The following is a 23,159-nucleotide window of genomic DNA, read 5'->3' on the forward strand; positions in this document are numbered from 1 at the left end:
TTAACCTTAATTAACCCCCTTCTAATTCGAAGTATGTAGTGTGTATGTAAGTTCAGAAAAGTTCTTTGGTTCACAGTCCAATCTCACTTCTCATTCCTCCAAATTTACTGTTTCCAGGCAATTCTGATATTGTGCACAAAATTTAACATTTATTAAATTGCTAGAAAGGTAAATAGTTACCGCTCAGGAAGGTTCTTGTCGGTTTTCAGAGAGAGATTTATTGTTCACTGGACACCCACAACTGATTCCTTGTAACAAGCCACTTCAGTGTCTTGCTGAAGAAACTTGCCCCATCAGCATTCTCCAGATGATAACCTCTTTCTTTCAGGTCATCACAGAGTACCTTTTTGGTTTCTCTTATTTCAAATGAAACATTAGGCAGCCAGTCCTCTCCTTCTGCATGAACCACAAGGGCTTTGACCAGGCTGAACTAAGTACTCACAACCCATCTTCCAAATGAGGTTTTTCCACAAGCTTGCCAGATTGTCCTGTTCCAGTTCCAGCTGTGGCTGCTGACTGTCAAACTGCAGAATTGATCTCTCTCTCTCTCTCTCTCTCTCTCTCTCTCTCTCTCTCTCTCCCTCTCTCTCTCTCTCTCTCTCTATCTATCTATCTCTCTCAGAGAAAAAGCTTGTTTGACTCTCTCTGCTTGCAAAACCACATGACCCTCTTAGAACAGCAAGTTCCCCTCCAGACAGAGGGTCCAAGAGTTCTTTCATCTGTTGTTTTTTTGTAAACAACAATCCATTATTGACATCTCTTGGGCACTCTCCAAAGATTTTTTCAAAGGCTCTTGGCATCAGCCTGTCTAGCATGAGCAGAGCTCCAGTATTTTTAATGACATCTTTTTTGAAATTCTTACTTTAGTTCTGTTTTTACAAGAGAGGATACAAATAACCTCCCAAGAATGTTGGGAAACATAGAGACTAATGCAAGGGAGGAACTGAAAGAAACCAGTATCTCTAAGGACATGGTCTTGGGGAAATTGATGGGATTGAAGGCAGATAAATCCCAAGGGACCGATAATCTACATCCAAGGGTACTTAAGGAAGTGGCCATTCAGATAGCAGATGCTTTAAGAATTATTTTCCAGAACTTGATAGACTCAGGATCAGTACCCGTGGATTGGAAGGTAGCTAATGTTACCCCACTATTTAAAAAGGGGGGGTAGAGAAAAAGCGGGGAATTATAGGCCGGTGAGCCTTACATCAATAGTGGGCAAAATGATGGAATCCATTATTAAGGATGTAATAGCGGAGCATATGACTAGCAGAGAAGGGATCGGACCGAGTCAACATGGATTTACAAAAGGTAAATCATGCTTCACAAATCTATTGGAATTCTTTGAGATGGTGACAGGTAAAATAGATGGGGGAGAGCCAGTGGATGTGGTGTACCTGGACTTCCAAAAGGCCTTCGTTAAGGTCCCGCATAAACGACTGGCTTCCAAAATCAAGGCTCATGGGATTGGGGGCAAAGTATTGATGTGGATTGAGAACTGGCTGGCAGGTAGAAGGAAGAGAGTTGGGATAAATGGCACGTTTTCTGAGCGGCAGGCGGTGATCAGTGGGGTGCCACAGGGATCTGTACTGGGACCCCAGCTGTTCACAATTTACATTAATGATCTGGATGAGGGGATTGGATGTAATATCTCCAAATTTGCAGATGACACTAAGCTAGGAGGGGTTGTGTGCATGGAAGAAGATACATGGCAAATGAATTACAATGTGGATAAATATGAGGTTATCCACTTTGGTAATACAAACCGGAAGGCAGATTACTATTTGAATGGCAATAGATTAAGAGATGAAGTGCAGAGAGACCTAGGGGTACTTGTACACCAGTCTCTGAAGGCGAGCATGCAGGTACATCAGGCGGTTAAAAAGGCAAATGGTATGTTGGCCTTCATATCAAGAGGGTTTGAGTATAGGAACAAGGATACCTTACTGCAGCTGTACAGGGCCTTGGTGAGACCCCACCTGGAGTATTGTGTGCAGTTTTGGTCACCTTATCTAAGGAAGGATGTTCTTGCAATGGAGGGAGTGCAGAGGCGATTCACCAGGCTGATACCTGGAATGGCAGGAATGACTTATGAGGAAAGATTGCGCAAATTGGGATTGCACTTGCTGGAGTTTAGAAGATTGAGAGGGGATCTCATAGAGACATATAAAATTCTGGCAGAACTGGACAGAATGGATGCGGATGGGATGTTTCCAATGATGGGAAAATCCAGAACCCGGGGCCATGGTTTGAGGATAATAGGCAAACCATTTAGGACCGAGATGAGGAGGAATTTCTTTACCCAGAGGGTGGTGAATCTGTGGAATTCATTGCCACAGAGGGCAGTAGAGGCAGGTTAATTAAATATATTTAAGAGGGAATTAGATCTATTTCTTCAGTATAAGGGTATTAAAGGTTACGGAGAGAAGGCGGGGATGGGGTACTGAACTTTAAGATCAGCCATGATCTCGTTGAATGGCGGAGGAGGCTCAAAGGGTCGAATGACCTACTCCTGCTCCTATCTTCTATGTTTCTATGTTTCTATGAAATATTTGTATGTGACCTACACTAAAAAACCTGGCACAATTTATCTCCCAAAAACATATCTATGTACAATACAAACACAACCTAACCTATCACACCATTCAGAGGGAATGTTGAACAATTAGGTATCCTGTTTTTTCGGATGAAAGGTTAAACTGAGGACACCAGCATCAAAGAACCCAAGAGACCATTTCAAAGGACAGGACTATAATCCCTGCTGTTCCCAACACAGCATTTATCCTTTAAAAGACAAAGCAAATGACCTTGAGATGTCCCCATATAACCTGTGGGGGCCTGTTGTGCAATTATTGACTGCTACCTTTCCTGCATTGCAGTAGAGGCTGCGCCTCACAATGACTTCAGTGGCTGTACATTCTTAGCACCTCCAAAATGATGTTGTGAAAGGTGCTATGCAAATGCAGTATTTTTGGTTTTCTTTCACTTTGATACTCCCGTTGCAGATTTAGCGAAGATGGAACGTGTAGGTTGGTCTAGGAAAATGTGAGACACAGATTGAGGTCACAAACGGCCCCCTCAACGTAAAATTATTATTGACTAATTATTTCTCCTTCTTCAATGTTTGGGAGAAGTTGGTGTATCAGTCAGATTGCTTCTCCAGCTGCCGTGTTTCATCTTCTTCACACTCCTGTAGCGAGCACCGTGTTTGAACTCATTGTTGAATCTCCAGATCTAGCGCAAATCAGAGTGATTATGTATCAATCTCATTGGTCAATGATTGGATTTGCTCTTTCTGAATTAATGATTCATGTCAAGTTACTTGGCTGGCAACCATAAGATCCCACTTTGAATCAAAATTAAGTCCATATGAACAGATACGGTTCAGTAATAATGCCAATGTTGTAAAAATGATTTGTCATGTTTAATCAAAAATACAAAGTTAAAGAAGCCAAAACACACAAAGCGAGACAACAGCAAACTGAAAAAAAAATGTTTGGAAGAAATGAAAGGCATAGAAGTTCTTGTGCTGCCAAGAGTAACATAAATCAACCACACAAAGTTTCGGTTGTAACTTACTGAAGAAATAAAGCTCAGAGGGCTACTTGGAGGGGGCTTCGTTTGCTGAGATTGACCATTTGAGTTACTATCTGGAGAGGTGAGGTTTATGTTGAGCAGAGTGTTGCAGGGGATGCACATTCTTCACAAATGCTGCTCCACCATTAAGCTTTGCAGAAATCATTCCTATTTTTTGCATAAATTAGACATTAAAGAAAGGACTGCTGTAAGATCTGCCTTCCAACAGACTCATCCACTCAATTATCATTTGAAGTTGGTTTGTAGCTGAGAGAGTGAGAAATTCTGTATTTAGGTAAAGGTAAACTCTCAGGAAGCGTCCAGCACTTACAGCTTACCTGGGAGGGTCTGGCCAACACCTGGACTTCACCGGCCCAAATGGGGTACCTGGGACTCTCCAGCCCAGATATTGTACCTGGGTGTCCCTGGTTCTTATGGTGTAGCTGAGTGACTCCAGTCCAGATGTAAACCTGGGTGTTACCAGCTCAGACCGTGTAGCTGGGAGGGTCCAGCTCAAATGATGTACCTGGGATGGTCCAGCCCAGACAGTGTACCAGGGTTTATCCAGCCCAGACAGTGTACTTTGGAGGGTCCAGTCTTGACAATGTACTTGGGAGGGTTTATCACAGATGGTACACCTGGGTGTCTCCAGCCCAGACAGTGTACCTGGGTGTCTCTGGCCCAGTCTTCAAAACCTCTATGGACCAAGTGGCTGAAGTTTTTTGGAGGCATTTTCAAACTCACTACAACAGTCAGAGATTCCCCTCCTGCTTCAAAAGGACACCCATCATTCTGGTGCCCAAGAGGAGCCAGATAAATCGCCTCAATGAATATTGGCCAGCGACCATGACATCTATCAAGATGAAGTGTTTTGAAAGGGTGGTTATGGAGCAAATAAACTCCTGTCTCAGGGTCAGTGCTCACTTCAGTTCACCTTTCTTACAATAGCTTAATAGCTGACTCCATCTCGCTGGCCCTCCACTCTGTGTTAGATCACCTGAACCTCACGAACACCTATGTCAGGCATAGTTCAATGACTACAGCTCAGCGTTCCTCACCATCATATCAGCAAAGCTAATAATCAAACTCAGGCTTATAGGAAGGTGTTCCTCCTTCTGCAATTGGATTATTGACATCTTCATCAGCAGACCCAAATCAGTGCATATTGGCAACATCACCTCCTCCTCGCTGACCATCAACACAGGGCACCTCTCATTCTAGTTTCTCTACACTCGCAGTTGCAAAGCCAAGTACAGCTCCAAAGCAATTGTTAATTTCATAGAGAACACCATAGTTGATGAATGAGTAAGTGGAAATGATGAATAAGTGGTGCCAGAACAACAATCCGGCTCTCAACATCTGACTCTCAAGGCCAAGGAGCTTACAGTGCACTTTAGGAAGGGGTGGTCGAGAGATCACATACCCGTCTGCATAGTTGTGACAACAGCAGGAGATGGTGTAGACCTTCCTTCAAGTTTCTGAGAGTCCACATATCAAAGGACCGCTTCTGCAACCAACACGGAGGCAATCATGAAGAAGGCACATCACACCTCAACTTTCCAAGAAATCTGAGGAAATTTAGCAAGTCTTTCAATACTACCAAATCTCTTCAGGTGTGCTATGGAATGGATACTAACCAATTGTATCACAGTTAGGTTTGGAAACTCAAGGCACAGGTGTGGAGCATGCTACAGAAAGTGGCAAACTTAGCCAAGTCCATTATTCTCTCTTTCCCTGTCTCTCTGTCTCCTTTCCTCCAGTTCCCCAACCATCTTCCTTCCCTCTCTATTCAAAGAGGTACCCCTCCCCCCATCACCACAGTTTTTTTCACTTCTACCCTCTCACTCATGTCCACCTATAGCCTGTGTATGTCCCACTGCCCCTTCCTCCCTCCTCTCCCACCTTTCCCCCTCCCCCTGCCATTTTATTCAGGCATCTGCCTGCTTTTTGCTCATAACTTGACAAAGGCCCGAAACATTCCTCTAGATGCTGCGTGACCTGCTGAGTTTCTCCAGCATTTTTGTGTATTTCCACTACAACCTCAGTGTCTACATATTTTCCAATTTGACTTAGCCAAGGGCGTTACAGGCATCATCATCTTATCCACTGAAAACATCCACATGAGGCGCTACCTCAAGAAGGCAGCCATCATGGAGGGCCCCCATGGTCACAACCTCTTCTCACTATTACCTTAAGGCAAATGATATGGAAGTCTGATGAACAGCACAACTTGGTTCAAGAGTCATTTTTTTCTAACAGTTATCAGGCTCTTCTGCCTCCCCATGCAACCCTAATCATAAAGCTACTTCAGGATCACACAAAAGGTGACCTTAAAATCACCATTTTTGCTCTCACTGCAACTATGAATAATTATTTACCTACTCTTTTCTATTTATTATCTCTTCTCCTATCTCATGTCATATTGAGGTAATTTAATTTATACTATAGTAATTGGTATACCTTACATGCCTCCATGACAGCAGCAAGCAAGAATCTCGGAGTATCTTTAGAATGTATTTATAAATATGATGATAAACTAACATTCTCATTCTCTCTCTCTCTCTCTCTCTCTCTCTCTCTCTCTCTCTCTCTCTCTCTCTCTCTCTCTCTCTCTCTCTCTCTCTAGGTGGCGATGAACGATGACTTGAACAAATACAGTCCTCAGTGCAGTTCAGTGGGGAGTTCCAAGATTTGACGTACCACAAGAATTATTTCCATGGTAAACCATTTCTTGCCTTCCCTGACTTGAATTCTTGAATTTGTCCCTTTAAATGTACTGAGTTAACATTTTAACATTGTTCTCCTCTGATATAACAGGGTTATGATGATCTGAGAGGCTTCGATAGCAAGTTATTTAGCAGACATTATTCTACTTGACATTGTGTTTGCAGACAAATGACAAAATGAATAAACTTCCCAAAGAATGAAACTCAACCTCTATCTATGTTAAGATCAAGAAGTTTGATAATGAGAAAATTAGACCTGAAGCCAGTTAGGATGGACAGTAATTTCAAAAAAAATCTGAAGAGAGAGAAGAAACGTTTGACAACCAAGTTCAAATTCAAGGTTATTTTCTCATGTGCAAAGATGCTATGATAAAATTTCTTTTCGGAGCAAACCAGGTATACTTACCATACAATTAAGATGCAGTACAAAAGTTACAGAGAGAGCCCAGTTGGTATAGAGTGAAGGCAACCTCGTTTACTATTCTGAGGTTCATTCTTCTTTGGCTTGGCTTCGCGGACGAAGATTTATGGAGGGGGTAAAAAGTCCACGTCAGCTGCAGGCTCGTTTGTGGCTGACAAGTCCGATGCGGGACAGGCAGACACGATTGCAGCGGTTGCAGGGGAAAATTGGTTGGTTGGGGTTGGGTGTTGGGTTTTTCCTCCTTTGCCTTTTGTCAGTGAGGTGGGCTCTGCGGTCTTCTTCAAAGGAGGTTGCTGCCCGCCAAACTGTGAGGCGCCAAGATGCACGGTTTGAGGCGTTATCAGCCCACTGGCGGTGGTCAATGTGGCAGGCACCAAGAGATTTCTTTAGGCAGTCCTTGTACCTTTTCTTTGGTGCACCTCTGTCACGGTGGCCAGTGGAGAGCTCGCCATATAACACGATCTTGGGAAGGCGATGGTCCTCCATTCTGGAGACGTGACCCATTCATTCAGGAGTCTGATAACAGTAGAAAATCTGGTGATGTGCAATCTTACTCCTGTGTATCTCATTCCGATGGAACAAGAACTTTAAACTCTGTTGCAATTTATTTGACTGTCAAACTGAGACATGGGTGTAGAAGACACTGGGTGCCGGGTTACATTGCTTCCCCAGGCTGACCATGCCACTAGGTGGCCAGAAAACTCCAAACCTGTTCTTCGAGAGGAACAGCTAGACATGGGAAAGTGCTGAAGTTGTTGGTGTCACGGATGTGAGAGTCAAACACCAGAGATATGTAAAAAACATTTTCACTAATAGGTTGGTGCAAGCTGTTGGGAAGAGGCTGAAGGAAATTCTTCCCATTTGGAGGAACATCCATCGCAATAAGACAGACGAGGATGACAATTACAGGACGCACTTGGGAGGCACAAAAAGGATTCCATTCATGAGCGAGGCAACCACAAGAAAAATCACATTGATGCCGACACTCTGAGGTCATTGCATTCTGCAATTAAACAAATATTGGAGGGAAAATCCACTGGCTCCATTAAATATTCCAAATAAGCAGCATGCTATTGTGCCATTGTTAAAGTGTAATGAGCTTTCAGATTTGATGGAGATTGAGTAAAATGTGTTTCGTCCCATTACCAAAATAAAAGTTCAGGTTTGGAGTTTTCTGGCCACCCAGAGGCATGGTCAGTCTGGGTCACCGGTATAACCCTGCACCCAGTGTCTTATTCTAAAATAGATATTTGCAACTCCACCTGGAAGATAGCAATTCACTGAGTTAAATATGAGTCAACACGTTGTTTTGGAGGTTCAGTCCAGAAGTGTTTGACAGTGAACACATGGAACTGCCTCTTCGCCCATCACCAAATATCCTTCAGTATTGTATGTGCCCTTGGTGTTTTTTGGAGAAGCATGGATGGGTGTTACAAAGCTTTCACAGAGATGCTCTACATTTGGATAATATCCTGGTCACAGGAAGCCTCAAGAAACAGACACTTGTAGAATTTGGGATTGTTGAACCAACTGGGGAAGGCAGGCCCATCATTAAAGAGAAGCAACATGTTTACTCAGTGATGAAGTACAATGCTGGGACATTAAGAACAGACAACACTTAGAGAAGTTAAAATCGATTGCCAAAGCTCCTGTCCAAATTAAGGGAATCAAATTGAAGATATATCTGGGATGATAGATTAATCAGAGCATCAAAGTTTATGTTGAGAAGGCTGAGCAGTGGAGCTGAGAGGGAAAATGGATCCGTTCTTGATTAAATGATAGGGCAGGCTCGATGGGTTACAATGTCTTATAGTTGTCAATAACTTAGTCTTGGGAGTATTAGTGTTTTTTTCTCATATTTTAAATCTAGACATGCAGCACAGTTACAGGCCCTCCTGTCCCATGAGCCTGTGCCACCCAAATACATCAGTTGACCTACAAACCCGGTACATCTTTGGAACGTGGGAGGAAACTGGGGCACCCAGAGGAAACCTACGCAGACACGTGGAGAACATGCAAACTCCTTACAAACGGTGGTGGGTTTGAACCCTCGTCGCTGCTGCTGTAATAGCATTGTGCTAATTACTAGCAACTGTGCTGTTTGATTTTTCTTTGAGAGAATAGACTACAGGGAAATAAACAAGTGGCTCAGTCAGTGTAGCGATTGGCATAATGCTATTATAACACCAGAAACCTGGGTTGGAATCTGGCACAGTCTGTAAGGAGTTCTCCCCGTGTACGCATGGTTTCCCTCTTGTGCTCCAGTTACCTCCCATCCTCCAAAAACATATGGGGTTTACAGATTAATTGGTGTTTTTGGGTGCCATGAGCCCATATTTAAAATGGGTGTGGCCTGAGAGCTTGCAGCAGGATGTTCTAGTAGCTAAATGGACTCCCTCTACATTGTAAAGAAGCATGAAAGATGAAACATGAGGTGGTCCAAAATGGACTCTGATGTTTAACAAAAAGTGTTGTTTGTATCAAGTGTCAATAAAACAGATATGTACCTGTTTCTGTTCCTTTGCTCCATTTGGAAGGTAACTATTTATAAATTTACATTAAGACATACAGCACAGTAACAAGCCATTTTGGCCTATGAATCCATGCCGCCCAATTTACAACCAATGAACCTACACTCCCAGTACATTCTGAACGGTGGGAGGAATCCCAAGCCCCCAGGCAAAAACCTACGCAGACATGGGGAGAACGTACAAATTCCTTTCAGACAGCACAGGACTTGAACCCCAGTCCTGATCGCTGGTGCTGTAAAGGTGTTGTGCTAACTGATACGCCAACCGTGCTGGCCTTACTTAAATAGCTGCCCCTGCTGTAAATTGAGGCTTATTTGGTGTCAATGTCAGGTGCTGCAGTTAAAAAGCTGAGGCAATGTTTGTGCATTCACAGAGCCCGCGTATCAGTTAATGACGTTGCTTCTCAAGTGCAGAAGCTAAGAGCTTCTTAAAATAGAATGACATCAATCATGTGACTTCAGTCTTGAAGAGATATGTTAAGATTTTTCAAGAAGAAATCATGGAAACAATAGCTTTGAAACCAGAGTTTCACTTCTGATTCGGTTATTACATTACACTGCGATCTAGAAGTTGCCAGTCTCCTGCAGAATTACTTCATGGCAAGGAAATTGAGGTCAACTTTAGATCTCATAATTTCAGACTGAAAACTAAAGCACAGGACAAAAAATTAAAAATGATTGAAGCCCATGGTAAAAGTGAAAAACACGGAGATTTTGCTCCTTGAAGAAGAAGCATTTCCCCGAAACTTCACATTTTGACCAAAGTGGATTTCTGCTGGTGCTTAAATTTAAAGTTAATATTTTAGAAATTTGAGATAAGAACATAAGAAATATGAGCAGGAGTGGGCCATCCGGCTCCATCATCTAATGAGATCATGGCTGATCTGATGATAGGCTCATCTCCATGTACCTGCCTTTTCCCTGTATCCCTTATCTCCCCTCCTATGTAAGAATCTATCCAACCTTGTCTTAAATATATTTACTGAGATAGTATCCACTGTTTTAATGTGCAGAAAATTCCATCGATTCACCACCTTCTGGGAATAGTAGTTCCTCCTCACTGTCCTAAATCTACTACCCTGGATCTTGTGGCTTGTCCTAGCTCTAGTCTCACCCACTAACAGAAACAACGTAGTTAACTCTATTTAATCTATGCCTTTCAGAATTTTATGTTTCTATAAGATCCCCTCTCATTCTTCTAAATTACATCGAGTACAGTCCCAGATGACTCAATCTCTCCTTGTAGGCTAATCCCCTCATCTCTGGAATCAACCTGCTAAACCTCCTCTGCGCCACCTCCAAAGCCAGTTCATCCTTCTTCAATTAACGAGGCCAGAACTGCACACAGTAACCCAGATGGAGCCTCGCTAGAACCTTATACAGTTGCAGCATTACCTCCTAATTTAATCCTTCTAGCAATGAAGCCAAATATTCCATTTGCTTTCTTGATAGCCTGGTGCACCTGCAAAACAAACTTTTATGATCATTGCACAATCACTGCCAAGTCCTTTTGCATGACAGCATGTTGTAATTGTTTGCCATTTATATAATAATATGATTTTCCATTTTTCTTTCCTAAATGGATAACATAACATTTACCAACATTGTACTCTATCTGCCAGACCCTGGCCCACTCACTTAATGTATCTATATCTCTCTGCAGACTCTCCCGATCCTCTGTACAATTTGCTTTTCCACTCAATTTAGTGTCATCAGCAAAATTAGATACACTATACCGTTCCCCCCCCTTGCAGATCGTTAATGTATTTCGTGAACAGTTGCGGGCCCATCGCTGACCCCTCCAGTACACTGCTCACCACTGATTGCCAACCAGAAAAAAACATACCTGTATCCCAATTCTCTGCTTTCTATTGGTTAATCAATCTTCTATAAATGCTTATACATCACCCCTAACTCTATTAATCTTTATCATATGTAAAATTCTTTTAGACGTCACCTTATCGAACGCTTTCTGGAAATCCAGGTAAACAATATCCATCTGCTCCCCTCGATCTCCCGTGCTCATTATATCCTCAAAGAACTTCAATAAGTTGGTCAGACAGGACCTGTCTTTGCTGAATCCACGCTGCATCTGTCTGAGGGTTCCAGATGCCTCGCTACTTCTTCTTTAATGATAGCTTCAAGCATTTCCCCAACCACAGATGTTAAACTAACGGGCCTACAGTTCCCTTCCTTTGCTTCCTTCCTTTATTTTAAATAGTGGTGTGACATTTGATGTCTTGCAATTCACTGGGACTTGCCCAGACTCCAAAGAATTTTGGAAAGTTGTCACCGAAGCCTCTACCATAGCTTCATACAGCACCATGACAGGCACTTCCAGCCCATGAGACTGTGTCATTCAATTACACCCAATTAAACTACAATCCCTGTACATTTTGAAGGGTGAGGTGAAACCAGAGCACCTGGAGGAAACCCATGCAGACACAGGAAGAACATAAAACTCCTTATTGACAGCAGGTTGATGGCGCTGTAATAGCATTCAATACTAACCGTGCTGCCCTCGAAGAATGCAGGACCAGATTGAGAGGGTGTGGGTAAAGTGTATGGAATTTTGGGGATTACAAATAGAGACATAAGATCTAAAAGCAGCAAGTTGTTGTTGTAAAACATTGGTGAGCACTGGAGATCAATGTCCAACACTGGATTCCATGTGTGAAGAACCCAGTGAAGCTCATAGAAATGGAGAAATCATGATAGCTCTAGGCAAGGATACACATGGGGATGCCCTTTCAGGAATGGTTTAAGGACTGGAGTAAAAATTCACATCTGGGAATTTTGGGTAAAAAAATTACTTAAAAGAGATTTTTACACAGAAATCCTGAGATATTGTCAGAATGAAGACCCGGCATTAAGCTGCTTTGGTCATTTACAACTGAACTGAACAAAGCCAGCATAATGCAGGTCATTGTGTCATTTTGCACCGCAAGCCTGCATTCTGGGAGCGTCGGCGTCTAGTCTACCATATTTAGCGGCATATTAGACCCACTTTTCCCCCAACAAATGGCTCAAAAATATTCTGCTGGTCTTATATGCAAAGTTGAAATGAGGGTGATAATGGTGAGTAACACCGACAGTAATCATCATTGCTGCATGGCTAACTAGCATCACCACCATCTCTCATTGGGGGCTGGTGGCGGGCTGTCAGGAGACCCTCCCAATGGCCTGTTTTCAGTTACCACACTGGTCATTGTTGTATTGAGAAAGTGTCAGGTTCAAGAGAGACGAATCTGGACACAAGCACTTGCAATTAAACGTTACTTTAATTAATACACAACAATCAATAGAAGAGTGTTGGAAAATCATAGTGTGAATAACACACACACACACACACACACACACACACGCACGCACACACACACACACACACACACACACACACACACACACACGCACACGCACACACAAAATTTATAAAAGAGCGTAGGAAAAGACACGCAAAATCGATAAAACATGCACAAAATTTATAACAGAATGTGGGAAATTTACTGCTAGTATTAATTTATTGCAGTGATTTCAAACATTTTTTATTCCACTCACATACCATCTTAAGTAATCCCCTTGCCATAGGTGCTCTATGATTAGTAAGGGATTACTGATTAATGAAATATTTTGCTTGCAAAAAATTGTCATTGGCCCATTTCCTTTGGAGTTCTGAAACCATGCACATAATAAATCAATTAGGTATGATTAAAACAATGACTTTCAAACGTTTTCTTTTCACTCATATAATACTTTAAGTAACCCTTTACTAATCACCGCTATCTATCTTTAAGTGCTGGTGGCAGGCCGTCGTGGGGGGGGGGGGGTGTGGGGGAGATGGGGGAGTGGAGCGATGGGCTTCAGACTGTTCAAACTGAGGATTAACCTACAGACCAGCTTGCTCACAGCACAAAATGACTAGAGACACCTGGGTACAGCTGACAGTGGGGCAATGTGATCAGTGTAGGGGCTGCTCTTTTATCACAATGCCACTCTTTAAAACTAATCTTCTCTCCCTTACTATCTGAAGGTTTGTCAGTGAATACATCGAGTAACTGAGCATTCACACCCCCCTTCAGTCTCCTTTGATACAAATTTTTTATCTTATTCATGAATGATCAAGCCCTATTTTGAAAGACCAGCAGCCATCCCACATCTGTCCTGTCAAAACCATGAATTATGTACCTATTAAATCATCTCTCATTCTCCTCCCAGCAACACATCAGTGCTTAATGAAACAGTGAGTCTAGAGAGGATACATCACTATTTCACCACCAGCTCATTTCATCTCCAGCTCCAGCCATTTCATCTGCATTCATTTCAGACTTCTGCATTTATGGGATCATGCATAGGCATACAAGATGAGCTAAACCCCAAGTGCCTGCCAGTCAGGTATTCCCTAGTGAAATACTTGCTTTCAGCCAGATTGACTCTGCCTTTTACCTTTGCCATATAATTGCGGGCTGATGAGAAAGAGCAAGGCAACAGTATTATTGTTAAAAAGATTTTTCCTGTTGTCCTATTTGCATGTTTTGTCCAAGTTTTAAATGCTTCCCATAAATACTCTAAAAAAATAAGGTACTCATACACCTCCTTACCCGAGTTGGTCCTGGAATGCCAGATTTGCCCTTTCCCTCAGACGGTATTCCGGCACTGATACTGCCTCTGCAAGTGGAAAAGAGCCGGGTCTGGAATTCCATGTCAGTGCTTTTTTACACAGGAAGCGTAGCATAAGAAAGCTGCAAATATTCCAGAATGAGGTCGATGTGTAAAAGTCTCTTTAGAGAGTATTAGTGATCAGGAAGTCAACACCTGTGAGGATGGTGGTAAATACACACAGTAAATGCTGGAAGAACTCAGTTGGTCTCAAGGCGTAGATATATTACCGACATTTCGGGCATGAGCCCTTATTCAAGGTAATAAAGGATGGTGGAAATGGATTTAATCAGGATTTTCAACTAGGAATTGGATTCTCCCTTGAAGGAAAATCATTTGCAGAAAGAGCAAGGGAATGGGATTGACAAGGTTACTTCAATGAGTGCAACCATGGATTCAATTTTCCAAATTGCCTTTTGTGTCACATTGATCAATGAATCTCACTGGAGGTTGTAAAACAAAAGCTAATCTTGAACAATTCAAAGTTTCTGTGGTGTTGTGTCTTTGGCTCCATCACACAGGCTGAAAGTTATTACAGTCTACAAGCTCATCATCTGACTGCTTAAGCTTTAGTCAAGTCAAGTCTTTAAAAGAGGAAGAAAGGATGGAAAGCAGAAAGCAAGGAAGAAAGATGTATTTATATATAAGGAATTTCTTGGCCATCTATATAAAAGTCATCCTAGTCATTTCCAGACAATGAAGTGTGGTCATATTTTTAAGGTATCAAACCCTACAGTCACTTTGAAAACTTCTAGGTCTCACAAACACCAATATAATAATGACCACATCATTTGACGGTGTAAATATTGGTCTGGATAACAGGGATAATCCCCACCCCACACCAACTCTCCTTCAATTAATGTCATGGGCTTTCTTACATCAAAAGTGTTAAAATAATAACTTCAAATGCTAAGACCTTTTCTCTAGAACATTAAAACAAGACCTAACCCCTTTTTCTTGAAGACAAAGGGTCTTTAATAAGTTTGCCTCAGCCACCTGTATGTACATGATTCACTTTAACCCTCATTTAAACTATTTTCCACCCAAGACATCCTGAAAAAACAGCTTCTCTGGATCCCTGTCAAAAATAACACAAATTCTTGGTTAGAAAGAATTATCCAGACTTAATTAATGGAACCAAATCTTCTAGTGCTGCGAAAAAAAAACCCCAACAGTAATTAAACAAATAGTTGCCACTTATCCAGGGGTGAGGGAAAAAAAGGACAAGAGAAATCCAGTTTTTACTCATTGGTTTCTCACTGATGAACAGTGAAAAATGCTAACTTTAGTGTACATGGGAAGTTCATCACTCCTGGGAAATCTCTGATTTACAAGTCAAATTTCCAGCTTGCATGTGAACATTGTAATTAACAATGCCCAGTTCAAAGCAGTCACAAACATCCCTGGTTAATCAAACAGAGATGTCTGAAAATGATAACATCTGATAACATCAATGTTTTTATCCTTGTTATACTTCAGAGTCCAGGAAGACCTTCATATCCAATTGGCTGCTGCTCTGAGTTGTTGAGGCCTTCTGCTTTGAAGACTTATCCAGTACAAAGAGTCAAACATTACTTTTTTTGTGTGTCCCTTTAGGAAGGATTAATTGCCAGAAAGTCATTGAGTCATTTTAAATAAACATAGTAATTATAGAAAACAAATGTGAGAGGGGCAGAAGTGGTTTATCTCCGGAACTGTTTGCTCTGACAGGCAATGGAGAAGACATGGAGGAACAATGTAACATTGATGATTCCTGCTTTCCTCACTTTGCTTGAGTGGCTATTACAGTGCCTGCGGTGTGTAAGGAATTTGTATGTTCACCCCATGTTTGTGTGGGTTTTCTCTGGGTGCTCTGGTTTTCTCCCATATTCCAAACTCATACAGGGTTGGCAGATTAATTGGCAGGGCCAATGGCAAGGGGGGATTCATGGGCATTGCCCCCCCAAATGAATTATTGTGACCCCCCCCATCCACTCTCAGCCACGGCAAACCCAAATGAGGTATTGTGACCCATCTCCCCATCCCCCCACCCGCAGCACTAATGTATTGCTAGTGTCACTAGTCTCCACGCTATATAAGCAGCGCGTTTGTCTGTTACATCGGAGGGAGGGAGATGTGTGATGGTGGCGGCGCACAAAGGAAGTTCATGGGAGGTAAGGTGGCACCACCCCCACCCCCCTCCCCCTACCCATGCTAAGTGAGTTTTTGAAGGTCAGATTGTGCCCCCACGTTTACCCTAATGCCCTGATCCTCGATTAGACTTATTATGATACTAGCCCTGTTAATTGGTCACATGGGTATATTTGGACAGCGCGGGTTTGGGGGGCAGAAGGCACCTCTATGCAGTAGCTCTAAATTTTAATACATCATAATATAAAGTTAATTCTCATTTCCAGCAAATTGGATTATATGCATTTGATTCAAAGAACAGTTCCAACCCTGCTGTTCCAATGCAGCTTTATTACAGCAGGTGAGTTGGAAATCCTTTCACAGTTGAGCAACTAAAGTTTTCCTTCCTTTAAATTTCCTGTCCTGGATCCCATTTATCCCCTTTGCAAGCATTAAAAGGTTGATAAATTTGAACACCCATTTGTACGGGACTGCCACTGGCTCTCTAAGCTTTTTGCTAGGTATTCAATCTTGGCATGTTAAACAATGTTTACATTGGCAAGCTGCACATGCCAGAAATTTCACTCAGACTTGACAGCCTTATACACTTCCACTCTCCCCACGAAGTACATGAAAAGTGAGCCATCTAACTGCAACTTCCATATTGGCATAATGTTCAGGAGAACCTTGATTGAAATTGGACTTAAGGTGCAAATCATCCCCGCTTCATTTTCCTTGTTGTTTCATTTCTTTTCCTCCTACTTCCCTTCTCATCTGAGGAGACTGATATTACCGGGAGGAAGAAAGAAGTCCACAGGTACAAGGTGGAGAATGCATAAGGGCTCAGTTGAACCACTGTTCTTTCGTTTAGCCGGTTTATCCTGAGCCATTCAAAGCACATGTTTCTTCAGACAGTCTGTCTCCACTGCTGCTATCCAAACACTTTTGCTTCCTGAGTTCAGAGGCAGGTCATGATTACTTCTTAGAAGTGCCAGCTAACAACATAGAGACAACACGTACAGACAGGTCCAGGACGGATAAATTGTGAATTTGCAGGTCCAAGATAGAAAGGTAGCATTGGGACATTCCAGAGATAGGAAATTAGCAATGGTGCTTTAGGGATCTATTTAATCCTGAAATTAAAGCATCTGGGGAGCAGATCGGAAAGGAGGTAAAACACAGTGCATTCCAAACTCCTTTACAGCTAACTCCATGCTTGAGATGTTGAGATGGTGGGAATCAGAGCAGGACCATATGGGTGTAGCAAGATCCAGCATAGACCAAATTTGTTCAAAGTTGGGTTTTTTTCATGTGTGTTGCTGTTTAAAGGGCAAATATTAGGGGAAGCTCCTCTGCTTGTTAGAAACTGCCCCATGTGTCTTTTGCTGCCAGTCCATTCTAATCAAGTTAAGATAATCAGATAATGAGGTGGTTGTTACATACATTATACATTGTCTATATGCACTGAAATTCTTCCTCGCTGCAAATAAACAGTCACAAAAACAGCTAAAAAGCAACTACAATAGTAGACTTAATTGAATTAAAATGAGAAAATAAATACAAAAAATAGAAAGATAATAAATATTCAGTTATTCCAGTGCAAAAAAAAGTGGACTTTGTAATAGTGCAAACAATTCTTTTGTGATGTTGGAGCAGTCCATGCTAAGTGCATGAAGGGTAAGTTCAGATGCCTGATAGTTGTTGGAAAGGACTGTGCTTTAACTTAGAGGTGCTGGTTTTCAGGCTTCTGTACCTTCTGCCTGAAGTGAGAAGAGGTTGTGATCAGAGTGATGGAGGTCTTTTATGATGTTAGTTGTCCTTTTGAGGCAATGACCACATAGATGTCTGCAATGGATAGGAGGTTGGAGCCTGTGATGGATCTGGCTTCATTTGTTTCCTTCTGCAGTCTTCTGTCTTCATGGGCATTTGAATTACCAATCGAGGGTGTGTGCACCTGTGGAAGTTTGACATGGTGTCTGACAACATGTCAAATATCTTCAGGCTCCTTAGAAAGCACAGGCGTTGGTGTGCCTGCTTCAAGATGGTCTCAATGTATTGGCTCCAGGAGAGAACTTCCAAAATATGGACTTCCAGAAACTTTAAGGTACAGACCCTCTCCACTTCCATCCTATCAGTGTGGACAAGTGCGTAATCCCTCGACCTCTAGTAGCTTAGATAATGCTGCACTTTTTTGGCAATGCAATTAAATGCCAGCGAAGAACGGGTGATCAATTCTTGTGACAGGGACTTGAACAAACAACATCCAAATGCTGAGATGACATTACAATGAATTATGACACACCATGTTATCGAGAGAGAGAGAGATAGTAAGGAGCTTGGTTGTGAGAAAACATGATAAGGTTGGAAGGAAAAGCAAACTATCAGTGCATTAAGTTAGCCTTAAAACCAAATGCTGGTTTGAAAAAATGTATGAAATAAAAAAAATGATAAGAAAGGTTGTAGACTAAGGCATGGAGCAGAACTTTGAAAGCTGTTGATGAGATTATGATTTCTGACCTTTCTCTAAAGATCACAGTGGAATAAATGCTACATTAACAGCTAGGGTGGCCAGATGTCCGGTTTTAGGCCAGACAGTCCGGCTTTTGAGCACTCTGTTGCTGTTCGGTGCCACCTCGTGCTAGACGTTAATTTCGCTCCATTTGGGGGTATAGGAGCAGAAAAGGCAAGGGAGGGGGCACCTACCTTGTTTAATGCAGTGTCCCGGGGTCCATAGGCTGTGTGCAGCCACACTTCTTCTTGTGCGCATGCTTGAGTGCTGGCTGACATATGCATGGTGGATTAGAGTACCAGGCTAGCCCGGTGCATGCATGATGGGTTAGTTTACTGGGGCTGGTTGGCATGTGCTCAGTGGGTCTGCAGACGGGGTAACTTTTAATAATAATAATAATAATAATTACAGCACGGAAACAGGCCATTAGGCCCTTCTAGTCCGCACCGAACCAAACACCCCTTTCTAATCCCACCTCCCTGCACAATGCCCATAACCCTCCATCTTCCTCTCATCCATATACCTGTCCAACCTTTTCTTAAATAATACAATTGACTCCGCCGCCACTATTTCTCCCGGAAGATCATTCCACACAGCTACCACTCTCTGAGTAAAGAAGTTCCCCCTCATGTTACCTCTAAACCTCTGCCCCTTAATTCTTAACTCATGTCCTCTTGTTTTAATCTTTCCTCCTCTTAACGGAAATAGTCTATCCACATCCACTCTGTCTATCCCTTTCATAATCTTAAATACTTCTATCAAATCCCCTCTCAACCTTCTACGCTCCAAAGAATAAAGACCCAATCTGTCCAATCTCTCCCCATACTCCAGATGCTTAAACCCAGGCAACATTCTGGTAAACCTTCTCTGCACTCTCTCCACTCTGTTTATATCCTTCCTATAATTAGGCGACCAGAACTGCACACAGAACTCCAAATTAGGCCGCACCAACGTCTTATACAATCTCAACATCACCTCCCAACTCCTATATTCCATGCAATGATTGATAAAGGCCAGCATACTAAAAGCCTTCTTCACCACCCTATTCACGTGAGTTTCTACCTTCAGGGAACGATGTACCGTCACTCCTAAATCTTTCTGCTCTTCTGTATTCCTCAATGCTCTCCCATTTACCACATATGTCCTATTCTGATTCTTCTTACCAAAATGAAGCACCTCACACTTATCAGCATTAAATTCCATCTGCCATTTTTCAGCCCACTTTTCTAAGCAGCCCAAATCCCTCTGCAATCCTAGAAAACCTTCTTCATTATCCACTATTCCACCTATCTTAGTATCGTCTGCATATTTACTAATCCAATTCACCACCCCATCATCTAGATCATTAATGTATATAACGAACAACAATGGGCCCAATACAGATCCTTGAGGCACACCACTGGTCACCGGCCTCCAACCTGACAGACAATTATCCACTACCACTCTCTGGCCTCTCCCTTTCAGCCAATGTTCAATCCATTTGACTATCTCAAAATTTATACCTAAAGACTGCACCTTCCTAACTAACCTTCCATGTGGTACCTTATCGAAGGCCTTACTGAAGTCCATATAGACAACATCCACTGCGCTACCCTCATCCACATTCCTAGTCACCTCTTCAAAAAATTCAATCAGATTGGTCAAACATGACCTTCCTCCCACAAATCCATGTTGAGTACTCCTGATCAGACCCTGTCTATCCAGATGTTTATAAGTACTATCTCTAAGAATTTTCTCCATTAATTTACCTACCACAGACGTCAAACTTACAGGCAGTTTGATTTATCTATTGCTTTCTGCCTTGTAATAATAATATAAGGTGCTTAACTCTGGAGCGATTTGCAGTGCTTCACTTAGCCCATTGATGTCGAGTGGAGTAGAGGAGGCTTTGAAGGAGGGTGAGTGAGGCTCAATATTCATTTATTTCAGTTCTTTATTTATACTGTATGAATGCATGCATTGTATGTAATATGCAAAATGATAAATCATTAAATAGGGAAAAGGGCTCTAGTAGAACAATCACTGATTTATGTTGAAATAGCTTGGTTTTTGCTGGATTTATATAGGCAAAAAAAAAGTTTCATTAGAATTTTTATTTAATAAAATAACTAAGGATGTCATCTGTTCGCATTTGTTGTTTTTTCCAATACAATTTAAAATTTGTAAAATAAATTCTTTATTGAAGCATGCTGTGTATATATGTAGTAACCAATTATTGATGTCCTTAGGGCCGGCGCCAAGGAGGGCCATTCACTGGCACATCCCCCTCCCACTGAGAGAGTTTTTGAATGTCAGTTTATGCCCCACCCCGTCTTCTTCCCCACTCCCTCCTCACCAGTTACCCTAATGCCCCCCTATTAGATATTCTGACGCTGACCCTGCATGTCCTCCTTTTTGGGAAATTTCAAAATGGCCACACTATTAACAGCACAAATTATTTCAAATCCTACGGACAAAATGGACTGAAGTAAATATAAATATTATTGCCAAATGTCGTTGAGAGACTTAAAACATTGAAAGTCACCTAACAATGGGAGCCAACATCATAAAGGACCTCCACCTTGCTGGTCACACACTTCTCACTGCTACCTTTGGGAGGTGCCCCTAGGTTCAAGAACCCTTTCTTTCGGACAGCGATCAGGCTCTTGAACCTCCCCTTGTTTCATTAATGAGGGACTGCTCCAACCCCACAAAAGGACTGACTGCATTTTTGCAAAGGCATCTTTTTTTTGCACTTACATTACGATGACAATTATTATTTATTTTTAAAATTTATTCTCTCTTTTTAAGTCAATGATGCATACTATAGCAATTGTTTCTTTTTGCAACTACTTGTTTGGCTGCAGCAAGTTAGAATTTTGGTGTGTATGTGCTATGTATAGCTATAAATTCATTCTCATTATGTTCAGAATACACAATGTAATAGTGTGCATGTACAGAGCTCAGAGGCAGTCATGGGTTGTATTATTGTCACTTGTTGAGTGTGTTGAAGGTTGGGATTTTTATAATTTAGAGATAGAGCATGCAACAGGCCCTTCTGGCCAACGAGCCCGTGTTGACAAAATACACCCATTAACCTACAATACCCGTAAGTTTTTGAAAGGTGGGAGCAAACCGGAGTACCTGGAGGAAACCCGCAGACACGGGGAAAACATACAAACCTCTTGTATACAGCAGCAGATTCCAACCTCGTTCGTAACCCTATAATAGTGTTGAGGTAACCGCTACGCTAATCGTGCCATGGTTGGGGGGTCATTGGAATTAACAAATACCCTTCTGTGAAATAATTGAAAACAGAAGGTCTGAAGGATTGAGTACATTCTCCTTCATGTTATTCTGATTCCTGAAGAGAGTGAGAAAGTGAACTCCTTGGAATACATCAATAGAGTCTAGGGATCTCAAACGGTTCAATTGTTTTGATTCTGATCGAATCACTTCCACAAAATCCAGTAGGGCTGATGTTACCTCTCAAAATAATGCAAGCCTAGGCTGACCGAAGCATTAAAAGGGAAAAAGGTCATCAATGGATTGAATTTAACTTTGCTCTTTTATTTTTGTATTTCCATGTGACATTGCAAGAGGCCATTCAACCCTTTGAGTCTATGCCAATTCTCAAAAACAATCCCATCAATGCTATTCCCCCATTTGTTTCCCTGTAACCAATACTGTCATAACACCCCTCCCCCTTCCTCCCTGCTAAATTCCCCCACTTGCCTGCAACACACAAGGGGTCATTTAGAATTGCCTCACCTCAGGACTCACACATCTTTTGGGATGTGGGAGGGAAGTGGAGCGCCTAGCAGAAATCCAGGGAGGAGAACAGGAATGACGGCAGGTGTTGGAAAATTGAAGCAACACACAAAGTGCTGGATGAACTCAGCAGCTCTGGCAGTATCCACAGAAGGCAATAGACAATCAATGACAGGGCTGCAACCTTTGGGCTGATCAGAAAACAGATTCCTAATGAAGGGATTTGGTCTGAAATGTTGATTGTCTAATGCCTTCCACAGATGTGGCCTGACCTGTTGAATTTGTCCAGCACAGTCACAAGGAGATCATGCAAACCCCACACAGACAGTGTCAGTGGACAGGATCGATCCGGGGCACCTCATAAAGTATATTTGCTGGCAAGCCTTTTTCATGATTTCAGCGACATGGGGACTCCAGAACAGATACTTAGAGATGATGACACGCAGAAATATGAAGTTCTCGACCTTCTCCACTACTGAACCCTTGATGAGGACTGGGTCGCATTCTCCTGACTTCCTCCTAATGTCCACAATCATTTCCTTGATTTTACTAATGGTGACTGCAAGGTGGTTGATGTGACATCACTCAATGAGTTGATCTATCTCCCTCCTGCACACTTCTTCATTGTAATTCTGCTGTCAATCATGATGATTTGCACATTTGTAGATAGCACTGGAGTTGTGCCTGGGCACACAGTCATAGGTATATAATGAGTAGAGCTGTGGGCTAAGTACATTTCCTTGAGATGCACCAGTGTTGATAGTCAGTGAGAAGGAGACAGTGTTTCCATTCATTATATTCTTCTGTTTCTTCCCCGCAGCTTTATAGTCTTCTTTGAAATTATGGGCTCCGGGACCTGACACCAGATCTTTTCGAATGCAG

General features: G+C 42.2%; 1 long non-coding RNA gene across 1 annotated transcript in view; it reads right to left on the reverse strand.

Moving 5' to 3' along the window:
* Positions 1–3,116: 3,116 nt before the first annotated feature.
* LOC138759923 (uncharacterized) overlaps positions 3,117–23,159 on the reverse strand; it is a 34,299-nt gene continuing 14,256 nt past the window's right edge. The window contains exons 2-3 of the long non-coding RNA XR_011355231.1: positions 5,000–5,083; positions 3,117–3,234 (exon numbers count right to left, since the gene is read on the reverse strand). This is a non-coding gene — a long non-coding RNA (uncharacterized lncRNA). The remainder of the gene's footprint in view (positions 3,235–4,999; positions 5,084–23,159) is intronic.

Source organism: Narcine bancroftii, chromosome 4 (assembly GCF_036971445.1).
Source record: "Narcine bancroftii isolate sNarBan1 chromosome 4, sNarBan1.hap1, whole genome shotgun sequence".
In the NCBI taxonomy this organism is placed as follows: Eukaryota; Metazoa; Chordata; class Chondrichthyes; order Torpediniformes; family Narcinidae; genus Narcine; species Narcine bancroftii.